Below are 12,343 nucleotides of genomic sequence, written 5' to 3'. Positions count from 1 at the left end.
GGCTTCGTCTCAGACACTATCTTCGTTTTTGACAATAAAGATTTTTTTTTGATAAATTTGATACTAAATAAAAGTATATTTTATTTAAATGGCCTCTTTTTAATGGAGATAGATCTTTCTTTCTTCTAAATAACACTTGATTTAGGCTACAATGTAGGCATGACCAATGAAGAATATTGAGTGGTTAGTTGACAGAAAATCATTATTGGTATTCTTAAAATAAATTTCTTCTGCAGTTGCAACTTAATTTAGATACCTAATCTTCTTGTCCAATATTGGTGACATTTACTGAAAAAAGTTCTGTAGGTAAAGTAATTTATCGTTTGATATCAATCACGTAGATAATAATTTTAATTCAGAAAAATCTTTCATTTCAAATCTTGTTCTTCAAAGTATTTATTCTGAATGTGACTTTTCAGGCACATTTAATCTAATGTAGATTAGTTATAACTGAATATGAATGGCAATGACTATTGATTATGAATGACATTTTAGTGGCAGCACCTCTAAAATTGGTGTCACTGTGACAACTCAAATAATTTGGTTAAAATCTGCTTTTACGAAGTCCTTTGAAATAAAAAAATAAAAATAAAAACACTAATGTATCCATAGATAATGAAATAATTACATCATTTCAGAATACTTGTTAGAATTTCTGTTAATAAACCTTTTTAACGTCATCACTAATGATACAGCATATTATTTTCCTGCGTTGTTAGATTTAGAATTTCAAATTACTCTTTCTAGTTCAAAGTAAACAATTCTTAGTTATGATTTTCTGCCATCTGTTAAGTTCAACACTTTTCCCTATCCAGTAGAGAGACGAGAAAAACAATATGTCAACGGACAGAATCGAAAAAGTCAATAAAAAATAACCCTTTCTAAATAATTCCCGATGTCTTCTTTTTCATGTTTGTTTTCAAATACAATAAAAGAAGGGATTCTCAACAGTATAATAAAAGTATTATTCTAAAGAATGGTAATGATGTTTCGGAACAGAAAAAAAAGAAAAGAAAAGAAACAAGACTGTCATGCACAAAGAAAACGAAATTGCTATAATCGTATTCAACCACGCGAAAGGTCAGTAATTGGTGTTCTGACAATGTAAAAGAAACGCTTCTTGTTATTCTGATGGTTAATTCCGAGTACGTTAACGTGTTTGCGTAAATTATTAAATTTTCAATTAAATTATATATTTGTTTTTTAATTCTTAAAAATTTTTATCTTAATACTTTCAAAGTTGAATAATTTCTGAATTATAAGAAAGTTTCCTTCATTAATGATCATTAATATAATTATTCTATGTAATTTTTAATCCTAGATAATTATCCTAAGCACTTGCTTAAATCATTAATATTCTATTATTCATTCCTTTTTATTTAAGATTTTAATTTTCACAACAAAATATAAATAATTGTGGCGCTCTCTATAAATCTTATCAATATATTTACTCAACGTATTATTTACGGAAATCGACGAGTAACCGTAAAGTTCAAAAAATCCAAAAAGCTCGAGAATGGATAGAACCGCTTTATTCCACACAAAATATTTTCGCATAGAGATAACAAAATACAGTAGAAACTATCATAAAAGCAACACATGAAGAAATAGACTACGCGCTTGTAAATACAAAATGGCTACTTAAATAGTAGCATAATACAAAGCACCCAACATATGTCGGAATTGTAGTCGTAGACAAGTAACGAGTCTTCGAGAGGATAGCGAAGCAACGACGGAGTTCCAGCGTCGTGTAGAGCCCAAGCTCTTGCTGAACTGAACTGTGACGAATCCTGCGGATTTTATTGTGGAAAGCAGCATCAAGTTGTATGTGGAGTAGCCAGTCGTGTGGTAGTGAGTCGGCAGTTGGACATAGATAAAGCGAAAACAGAGGAGTGTTTCAGCCGTCTGGAGAGACCGTAGAGCGAATCTCTGAGGATCCCCTCTCCTGCTTAATTCTGTCTGGTCGCTTTGTGTGCTGTGGTCGATTATTGCTTGTCGGCTACAATTTGCTGTAGTGTGCAGCTGTGTGCGTCTCGGCTGTAAATAATTGTCGTCTTTGTATTAGTGTCTTGTGTTAAATAAACGTCGTTGCTGTTTTCTACTGAGGCCTGCTGATTGTGTTCTCACACCATACACCCACTACAAGCGAACCAGGTGATCTGTTACATTTTCATAAGTAGAACTCACTCTCGACCAATATTCCAAATCGAGAATTTCCGATCGTAGGCTGCTGTCTTTAAGTAGCTTCTAAACGAAGCATGGGATTTTCAATATGGGTCCCGTATCTCGGTTTTTAATAAAGATACCACCAAAACTCCTGTATTTTCTAGAACCTTCATTTTTCTCACCGAGTCGTCAAAACTGAAATTTGACGAATCTAGCATCCATTCAAAATTTATTGAGAAGATCTGTAATTCCTCTTCTTTACTATGAATTAACTATGGAGGAAAATTATGTTACAAATTTGTAATAATATTTATAAATAGACGTTGCCTTCTGAATTTTGGCTTCAGATTAATATGAATAATTTCTTATTGGCAATGATTATTTCCTATGATTTTCATAGTTTCATTTCTTCTTACATTTTTCATCATTTTCCCTTCAAACATAACAAGAACTTTTCATTCCCATAAATATAATTGTTTCAGAAATAAAATCAAATATGGTAACCTAATTTGACATTTTCAGTTAAAAAACAGGGCCGATGAGCTTGCGTATGTCAAAAGGTGCACGGCCAATAATCTCAACAAGCTTTTTAAGTTTTATCTCAAGTCATTTTTTCAGTTTGGAAAAAAAATAAAAGTCAAATCGGATCACTAAACTTGTGCGAAAGGAGAATTTTTTTGCAAGAAATGTAATAATAATGGAACCATTTTTCATTCTTAAATGTTAGGAATTTTATATTAGATTTCTTACAAATATTTACCCAGTTTTTAACATCAGCTTATATATTGAAGTATAGGATTGAAGGGAGATATTTTTCCAGTAATTATTACTAAAAAAAATTATTTACAAAAAAAAAAGCGTTTTACCTGATTTTTTTAAAAGCCTTAAGTATTTGTTAGATCTTTCTAAACAAATATGTGCTTATTCTTTCTATTTTAATTTAGAATTTTATTTAAAACTACGAAAAAGAGAATGTTTGTTTAACTAATATCTTTCACGGATCTTCCACTCTATTTTATTCAATTGATTATTAATTAAAAATAAAAAGATTTTTTAACTTCCAAAATTAAATTTTTCGGGATAGATATTAAGCAGTGAATAATGGCTAGCTAAATTTTCATTATTTAATTTGCTTCTGGTCATTTTTTAAAATACCATATATTTCTTGCATATAGAGTATAAAATAAGGGCAGCTTTAAAAGAAAAACTTATACTAATAATTTCAGCATCATAGTTACAAAGTGGGCTCTTTTTTTATAGCATGTCCATAGCGATTATTTATTTGGTTATATATCATTTTAAAAAAAAACTCTTTAATAATCCATTCATAATAATATTGACAAGAAAATAAAATTAAAAAAATCACAAGAATTATTTTTCTTTTTGCATTAAAAGAAAAACACAGTGACAAAGCTATGCTGCAGTTTAATTTTTAGAACTAAGCAATACATAAATGCAATCAAATTCAACTTATTTCTGATTGTAGAGAAACAATAGCTTAAGAAAACGATAATCTCTCTTCGTTTTACTTCGTGTATATAGTTTCATCTTCGAATTATTTTCATTTAAATGCATTCTATTTTCTATCGAAGGGAAAATTAAATTAATTGACAAGTAGGAAGATCAAAGCAAACATTTTGTAATAATTTTCAGTCTGAAAGTCTATGATTTTTTGCTTAAATAGAGATCAGAAATTGGCTTGACAATAAAGTCCGACGATAATTTAAAATCATCATCATACATACATCTACACAGAAAATTATTATCATAAACTTTCGAAAAAAATCAGAAAGATGGAAAATAGCAATTCTTGTATGGTATTAATGTCACCAATTTCTTGGTAACAAAGATACTGCAGAACTGGAGCACCTTTCCGGCCTTTCTTTTTTTTTATTTATTTATTTATTTGAGAGAAATAAATGAGTAAAAATTTTAAAATATCTGTTTCAAATAAGGCGATCTACTTCTTATCTTTACCTTCGAAAATATGATTGGCACTTCAAATTGATAAAAATAATGAGTTACTGATGCTCAGTGCCAGAAAGCGGTGAAAGATAGAGTCTCAGTATATTCATTGTTTTATTGTTAATTATATTACTTTACCAATACCTATATAAAACAATTATGTATTTTAAATAAAAATATGTTTTATTGTGAATTGATCCCCTCCTCACCACGCCTCTCACCCTCTCAATCCTCATTTCCATTATTCTCAACCAATAAAACCACCCTTATCAGAGCGTTGGTTGTGTGTTCCACGTTCTATATTATAATGTCTTTTTTAGCACTTTCTTTTTACTAATTTTCTTGTCTGTCTGTTTGTCCGATGCAAATTTAATTCGATTTTGAACAAAATTAACCAAGAGCTAAAGACCTGAAACTTTAAACACAGCTCAGAACTGGATGACAATGCCTTATTAACTAACTCCTTGTACTCCTCCTACGCAGTTCAAATTTTGTCATCAGGTGTAGCTCATTCGGAAGTTAGTTTAAAATTGATCACACACACACAAGGCTGAAAAACAGAAAACAATTGTTAAATAAAAAAAAATAAATATACCACATTTTTAAAACAGACTAAAATGTATAAATTAATTTTTCCTAGCTCCATACAGATTACCCTGAAAATTTGTGATTTTGAATTTTTAAAATTTACAATTCATTAGTTCAAATTAATCCATTTTAAAAGCGTAGTATATTTTTTAAAATTTATTTTTCTGTGAATGCAATTATTTTAGCATATATTATCCATATTATAAATAATTTCTCTTTTTAGACTGAAAAAATAAAAATTTGGTGCTAGTTCACAGCTTCAAAACATTATTACGTAATACAATGTTTATCTACAGTTGAAAACATTCACACTGTGAATAACCTCAACCGTCATAATGAGGGGAAAAAACGATTAATTACAGAAACACATGCATCAGCCACCAGACAATAAACATTCCCTGGAGTGATTAATCGATGCAATCTGTCAATTCTTTTGTTCCCAAGACTACGTAGAGAAAGACAAATAAACACAGAAACACACCCCGTTTCAAACTGTTCCGATTGGCCTTTGGATGAAGACGAAGAGCTACGTCAGTTGACACACCTTCCATTTGCTGAAGCTTGTCATTTGATATTCACAGGTGAAATGCAGCCTACATTTTGTTATTGTTTTCAACCTTTCATGGGTGCATTTCACCCTTTCGTGAAATTGAAAATCTTTAATTATCTGACATCTGTTTATTTCCGAGACGTGTTTCTGTTTAGAATTGAAATGTGGTATTTTGCTGTAATTGTGGTTGGAAACATGCAAAATACTTTCGAGGGCAAACAAAGAGTCATTAACTATCATTAATTTTTTTGTTCTGTCTCTATCTCCAAGTCGGTTTAAATAATGCACTAATAATTTGTCATTTGGAAAATTCCCATACTGGTTAACTGCCCTGACAGTTACCAGTGCTAATTAATGACTTTCAATTATTTTCTTTTAACTCAGGTTAAATGAATCTTGAATTAAAAAATTATAATTAAAAGTTTATCCTGAAAGGTTTTAACATCAAACTAAAGAGTTCCAGGTTTTTTGTAATAATAATAATTCACTGACAAATTATTATTATTTCATTTTAAAAATAATCTTCTAAATCCATATAATAATGTGTTGGCAATTCGAAACAACAACAAAAGCTACTACGTCATATGTACCTAAATTTTAATAAAGAAAAAATACTTTAAGGTTGTTTTTTTTAACTTCCTAGTCTACAAGCATAAAATATAAGAATTTGTAAAGTCTGAAAAGTTTTTCGATAACAGTTTTTGTAGATTTCAGTCATCAACCAACCATTGATATCATGATTATGAAATAAAGATGTGATACTTTAATCAAGTTATAAGTTGTATTTGATTAAATCTCTTCAAAATATCAATTGCAGCATCATTTTGTTGTGCTTCCAATCAAAAGAGAATTTTTTTTTCCTCTGAACCTATCACACTGGGAAAATTGAACTGTGAATGAAGATAACACTATTCTATTTTATTTTTTTGTCAGAAAATTAATATAATTTTCACATTATGCTTTTGGAGATAGTTTTTTTTTTTTTTTTTTTTTTTTTTGTCATTATAATGAAAAAAAATCGGAACAAATTTCAGAGACTCTTAAACATTAAAAAGTTTGTTACATCAAATATTTGGGTAAGCAAATTTTTGCAATAAAATATTAGGGTAATTTACTTTTGATGCTCAAGAAAAACAATCTAAAAATCTGATAAAAAATAGTTTTAAAAACAATTAATTTGAATGTATTTGTTATTAAGACATATAAACAATTTTAAAAACATGAATAGGAAAGTTTAAAATCACATTATGTTGGCAATACTGAAAAAAAGAATCAATCAGAAAATAATGTATGAGCATATACTGAAGAATAAATTTGTAAAATGATTATAAAGAAATTCAATTACATTCAAATAAATTTGTTGATATCATTTGTTTACAATGTATAAATATCTCCAGAGATGTTTATACATTGTAAAATATAAATAAATTAGGCTATTTCCTGCTAAACAAGGTAAATAGTATAATCTTTCATCAAAACTGGTTTCATCTAGTTAAAAAACAAACAAGGAGAATGTGAAAAGCTCTTGATTCCAGGCATTTAAAACTTCCCATCACTAGGAAGAAATTGAAAGAATTTTTTTCCAGCTGCAAGGAGGTTAGACATAAATAATTTCTTGGCATGATTGTACAATCATAAAAAAAATACGTTATAGTCTTTAAGCGTTTTCATGATTCGATAAGATGCAAATAACTAGTTCTTTGAAAAGCTAAGTTATGAAATTTCTTTCACAAAAATATACCAGCTTAACACTTCTAAAGTCAAATTGTCAAAACATCATATTTCAATTCCTGAATAAACAGCATGTTTTCCTGATTTCGGTCAATGGAAATTTTTATTCGGATAAAGAATTTGTTTAAGTTCCAAAGAAGTACAACAAGAAGAGACAAAGACATAAAACTATGTGCTTGTAATCTACTAAATGCATAATTGTGCAAAGTAGTGACATCGAAAGAAGCAGTACTTAAGGATGTTCTATATATGTTCATTCTTCTTTAATAAAATAAATTATGGTAAATTTTGAATGTTATAATTCAAAAAAAAATTTGACCGCTGAAATTATTTGGAAAAAGATAGAGATTCTGAATTTTGTTACAAATTAGTAGTGATGCTTCCCTACCCAGAAGGATAATTTTACAGATTATTCTGGCGAATATTGAATGGATACCAGGCCAGTAACTTTCGGTCTTAGCGATAAACTTGGAGACAATTTGATGACTTACTGATAAAAATGAAAGATTTGCGATAAAAATCAAAAAATCGGAATATTCAAAAATCTTGCGATAACTCCATTAGGATGTGAATTCCAATGTTTGCTCTAGAACATTCAATATACTGTCACAAAAGCTATAAAAGCAATTAAAAGCTATATAAACTGTTATGTGTTATAAGTCACTCTCACTATTATATAAATGTGTGTGTGTGTGTGTGTGTGTGTGTGTGTGTGTGTGTGTGTGTGTGTGTGTGTGTGTGTGTGTGTGTGTGTGTGTGTGTGTGTGTGTGTGTGTGTGTGTGTGTGTGTGTGTGTGTGTGTGTGTGTGTGTGTGTGTGTGTGTGTGTGTGCATTTAAAAATAAAACTCAAAATACATGAATCCTTATTGATAACTGTACAAACGTTTCTTGCACATTGGTCTTTCATGCTTTGGTAACGTCAATTGGTCAATTTGGTCATGTCAAATTTACATTCACCTGAAAAAATTTTTAAATTTAATTATCAATTTGATATAAATGGGCTTAGAAACTCTCGACTGTCCTTTAGCGACCATGTTAGATGGAGGCAAAGTTTTCGTTGGCATGTTTAACATAGCAACTATGACTCAGCTTTACAGCTAGCCCAATATATCAAATGCAATTTTGATTCTATTGTTTTATTGCGGTGGTAAAAACTTAAGGAATCTAATGGTATCGAAATTTCTCACTACATAAATTAATCTAGATATACTGCAGCGAATAAGTGGTAGGCATTTTCGTATCACATAATTGAAATAAGAGATCATCCAAGACGGATAGATCAAAGTATATACATTAATTTCTTCCTAATTAGCTGCTGAGCTTATTAGTATGTGCTAATAATGAAAATAATATGTTCACATGTATGTTTATATATTATATTTTAATAAAAGGAAAAATTATTATAAAGTCAAACTAAGATTAAATATTTTTTTTCTATTAAGACATTGCTAACATTATGATTTATTAATAATTTAAATCTAAAAAACTACGCAACAAATCAAATATTAGTAATGAGAATCAAACAAATCGATGAAATTAATTAAACTGTAATAACTTTATTAATTGAAAGTAAACACTCGTTAGTAAAGATTTGGGCACAAATTCGGTTATATTTCGTAAGAATTACAATCGATTTGAATAAATCCAAAGCAAGGAAACTATTCAACAAAAAAAAATGTCAGCAAGAGTAGTCTCCCAGAAATTTTCCTGCGTACTTTCTATTAAAGGTTTTATCATCTCTCTTTCGCAAATAAAAGAAAGTAAGGACCTTAGGGAAGACTGTAAACGACACAAATGAACAAAATTTTATAATTAGAATTTCACTCTTGTATATTTTATGCTCCATAATATAATGAAAAAAAAACTAGTAGCTTAATATATATGAACGACTCTTTTGCTATTGAAACAGAAAATTAGCAAGGAATTACAATTTTAATGACAAGATCATATACAAAGTTTCATTGATTTAAATGATTGTATGCGGCCGCGGTTGCCCAGTGATAAAGACCCGGCGTCAGAATTGGAATGTTTCAAGTTCGAGATCCGATTCTAGAAAAGAAACACTGTGTGAGCATAAATAAAGCATTTTAAATGCAGCGGGACCAAGTGTCCTTCAGCTAGAGTGGAGCTGAAAGCTTGGAATGGGAGGCATGCCTACACTGGTGTCAACTTCCTTTTCTGAAGCTGGTTCAAGATTACAAGGTCCATATTAAAATACCTCTATTGTAGCTTTAAAAGTAATTATTATATTAACTAATTGATTATTATAACTTATTGTAACTAATCTAATTACACCGTTGCAGTTTTGAATTATTGCATGTGAATGCGCAGATCACAGGCGATCACTTCTTGTCAGATTTAGTTCAAAATTTGATTCTGATCAAATGTTTAGATACTAAAATTATATGCCAACTTTTATTCATTCAGCTCTTTGTATTTTGAAATTATAATGTTTTTTTACACTCAGAAAAACACACAAGCAAACTTCTTGTAAATGGATTTCATTCAATTGAATTCAATCTTCAAAAAATTACAAATTTGATGTAGTGACCACTGTAATTCTCTACAAATAATACTCATTTCTTTTTGGTGAACACCATTTTATTTTCGGACACATTTTTTGTGCCACTTCATGTAGATTATTACCGATTAGGACACCTTTCACAATTGGTGCCACGTCTAGGTCACAGAATCGTTCTTACACACACTGCGTTCAGATACAGAAAAGAATTAACAAAAACTTTGTACTCGACAGATACGCCATCTATCGGCGTGAAGCTAACACAGCAACTACAAACCACAAACCAAATCTTACCTATCTAACTTAAAACGTTTTTGAGTTATCCTGTTCACAGACAGATAGATAGACATAATTCCAAAAATATGTTTTTCGGTCCAATGAAGGTCTGAAACGATGGGATACTTCAAAATCTTGAGTTCAATTTTTTTTTTTCGACGATTGCAATACTTTCTCTTTGCATACTTCATACAAGAGAGATTAAAAATCAGTAAAAGCAAATATCATTCTATAATTTTCTTCGGTATTTTTTTTTTTTTTTTTTTTTTTTTTTTTGCTTTTGGCTATTATTTTATTATTAATGAGCAACAATTCAAAAGAATGTGCGTTGATAAAGATATTAACATCTTATGAATGATAATACTACAGCCACAGATAACATAAAAGATATAAACAGGCAAAATTCAAATTAAAACAGCATCACACGACATTACCATAAACTCTCCACCCGATATTACCATAGAAGTACACAACGCATTACACTTTTTTTTTCTGCTTTTGAAGTAAAGGAAACCACAAATTGGCTACTCCGACCCACCCAAAAGCAAACGGCAAAATTTGAATGACCAGACCGCCGCAACAGCAACACTGGAGGGAACAATGGTTGAGTCCTAATGGCCATCACCAACCACGGTACAACCCTTACCTATAAAAGTACATCCCGTCATCAATGGGAGGAACCAGACTCCCACCTTTTCGAGTACCCACAAGGGTGGCGAGAACCAACAACCATACTGGAAGCTTCTCATCTTCAATTTGAAGTAAAGTAAAGAAACTCGAATACATAACATTCTTATTGGTGTATCTGTCGATTGATTGAATTATATCAACAATTTTGATAGCAAAATCAATCCCAAATTTGATTTACCCTGATTCTCGCATTTTTATTTTCTCGTACACGAAGAGTGAGAAATTGTTAAAATTAGATCAGATCGAACTAGAGATTTTGACGAATATAAACATTTCAGACCTTTCCAAATAAAAAAAAATTGAAATTGTGTGAACACAATAAATTAAATATGTTTTGTATCAGATGAGAAAAAAATTGATATATGGACCTAGCACCAAATTTGCAGATTTCTATCAAATTTTAAATGAAATTCGATCGTAGGAAGTCTGGCTGTCGGGTACAAATAAGCGAGATAATAACAAGAATTAAAGAACTAAAGAAATAAAATTTTGTACACAAATTTAGCACATATAGTGTAAACCCATATATAAAATTTGAATAAAATTCGTCCCTGGCTGAATCTGTACTTTCACACAAATGTAAACGCTATTATTCCAAAATATAATAGTTTATATAAGTGGAATTCGGTGCTCAATTTTAATATTTAAAGTGTAGATTCATATCAGATTTTGAATCAAATATATCATTGGATTTATTGTCTGTCTATCTGTGCTTTCAAATGAAAGTAAATAAAATAACTCACAAATGCAATTAGTTAAGTAAATGAAATATGGTTAAAGATCATGTGAATACGATTGTAGACCTATATCAATTTTTGAATTCAATCTGTCGGAAAAAAGCTATCAAAACAGAGGGGCTAATTAAATACAAAAGGCATTTTCGAGTCTTTTTGTATTAACCGCATGTCAGAGATTAATGGCCCTAAAACCCATCAAAAATTGCATACTGAATTAAATAAAAATGTTTGATTTACCGTGGAAATCTATATTTCGCAACTATTGTTTCGCTGATGCAAAGAATTCACGGATTTATTCAATATTCAAATTTTATGCCAGATGGATAGTTTCTTTCATAGAAAATACGCGAGAAAGTTCTGATTTGAGTATGCGGAAAGTTTTGGTTGAGTTAGAGAATTTGTATTAATGCACATCTATTCCGTTGATAAATTTTATCCAAAATGTGATGCAAATTTACAATTATAGAAATGCGCTATATGCCATATTTTAGCTATCTGCCATTACTTTCATTACTCTTTCGTATACAAAGTATAGAGAAAATACTGTGATCGTCAAAAAATTCAAACTCAAGATTTTGATGAATTTCCACATTTTATACCTTCCTGAGTTTTGAAAAAAAAAATAACACATTTTTGAAAAATGTCAATCCGTCTGTCTGTTACAAGGATAATTCAAAAACACTTTGAGGTAAGTAGATGAAATTTGGTATACAGTCTTTACGTCAAATTTATAGACTTCTATCAAATTTTGAGCAAACTTCATTTAGAGGAAGTTTGTCTGTCCAACTGTTCGAATATCAGTTAATGCAATAACTGCAAAACGATGAGAGCTAGATAGATAAAATTCGGTATGCAGTTTTAATACCTACAGTATAGACACCTATTTGAGCCAAAGTCTACAGGTGGTTGACCGTTTGTTCGGTTTATATTTTCAAAAAAACATGTAAACCCGATAATTCAAAAATACGATTTGAAATATTTAAGTAAAGACTTAAATATTAATATGTGTCAATTTTTTTGCTAAAAATCAATTGGGAAGGACTAATGTTTTTAATCTCATCATTAATTGCCAAAAACCTCACCAAGGATCACACGACAGATTCAGTAAAAATATTAAT

Source organism: Argiope bruennichi, chromosome 1 (assembly GCF_947563725.1).
Source record: "Argiope bruennichi chromosome 1, qqArgBrue1.1, whole genome shotgun sequence".
Lineage (NCBI taxonomy): Eukaryota > Metazoa > Arthropoda > Arachnida > Araneae > Araneidae > Argiope > Argiope bruennichi.
The sequence above is the reverse complement of the archived record's forward strand: the minus strand, read 5'-3'. Positions refer to the sequence as shown.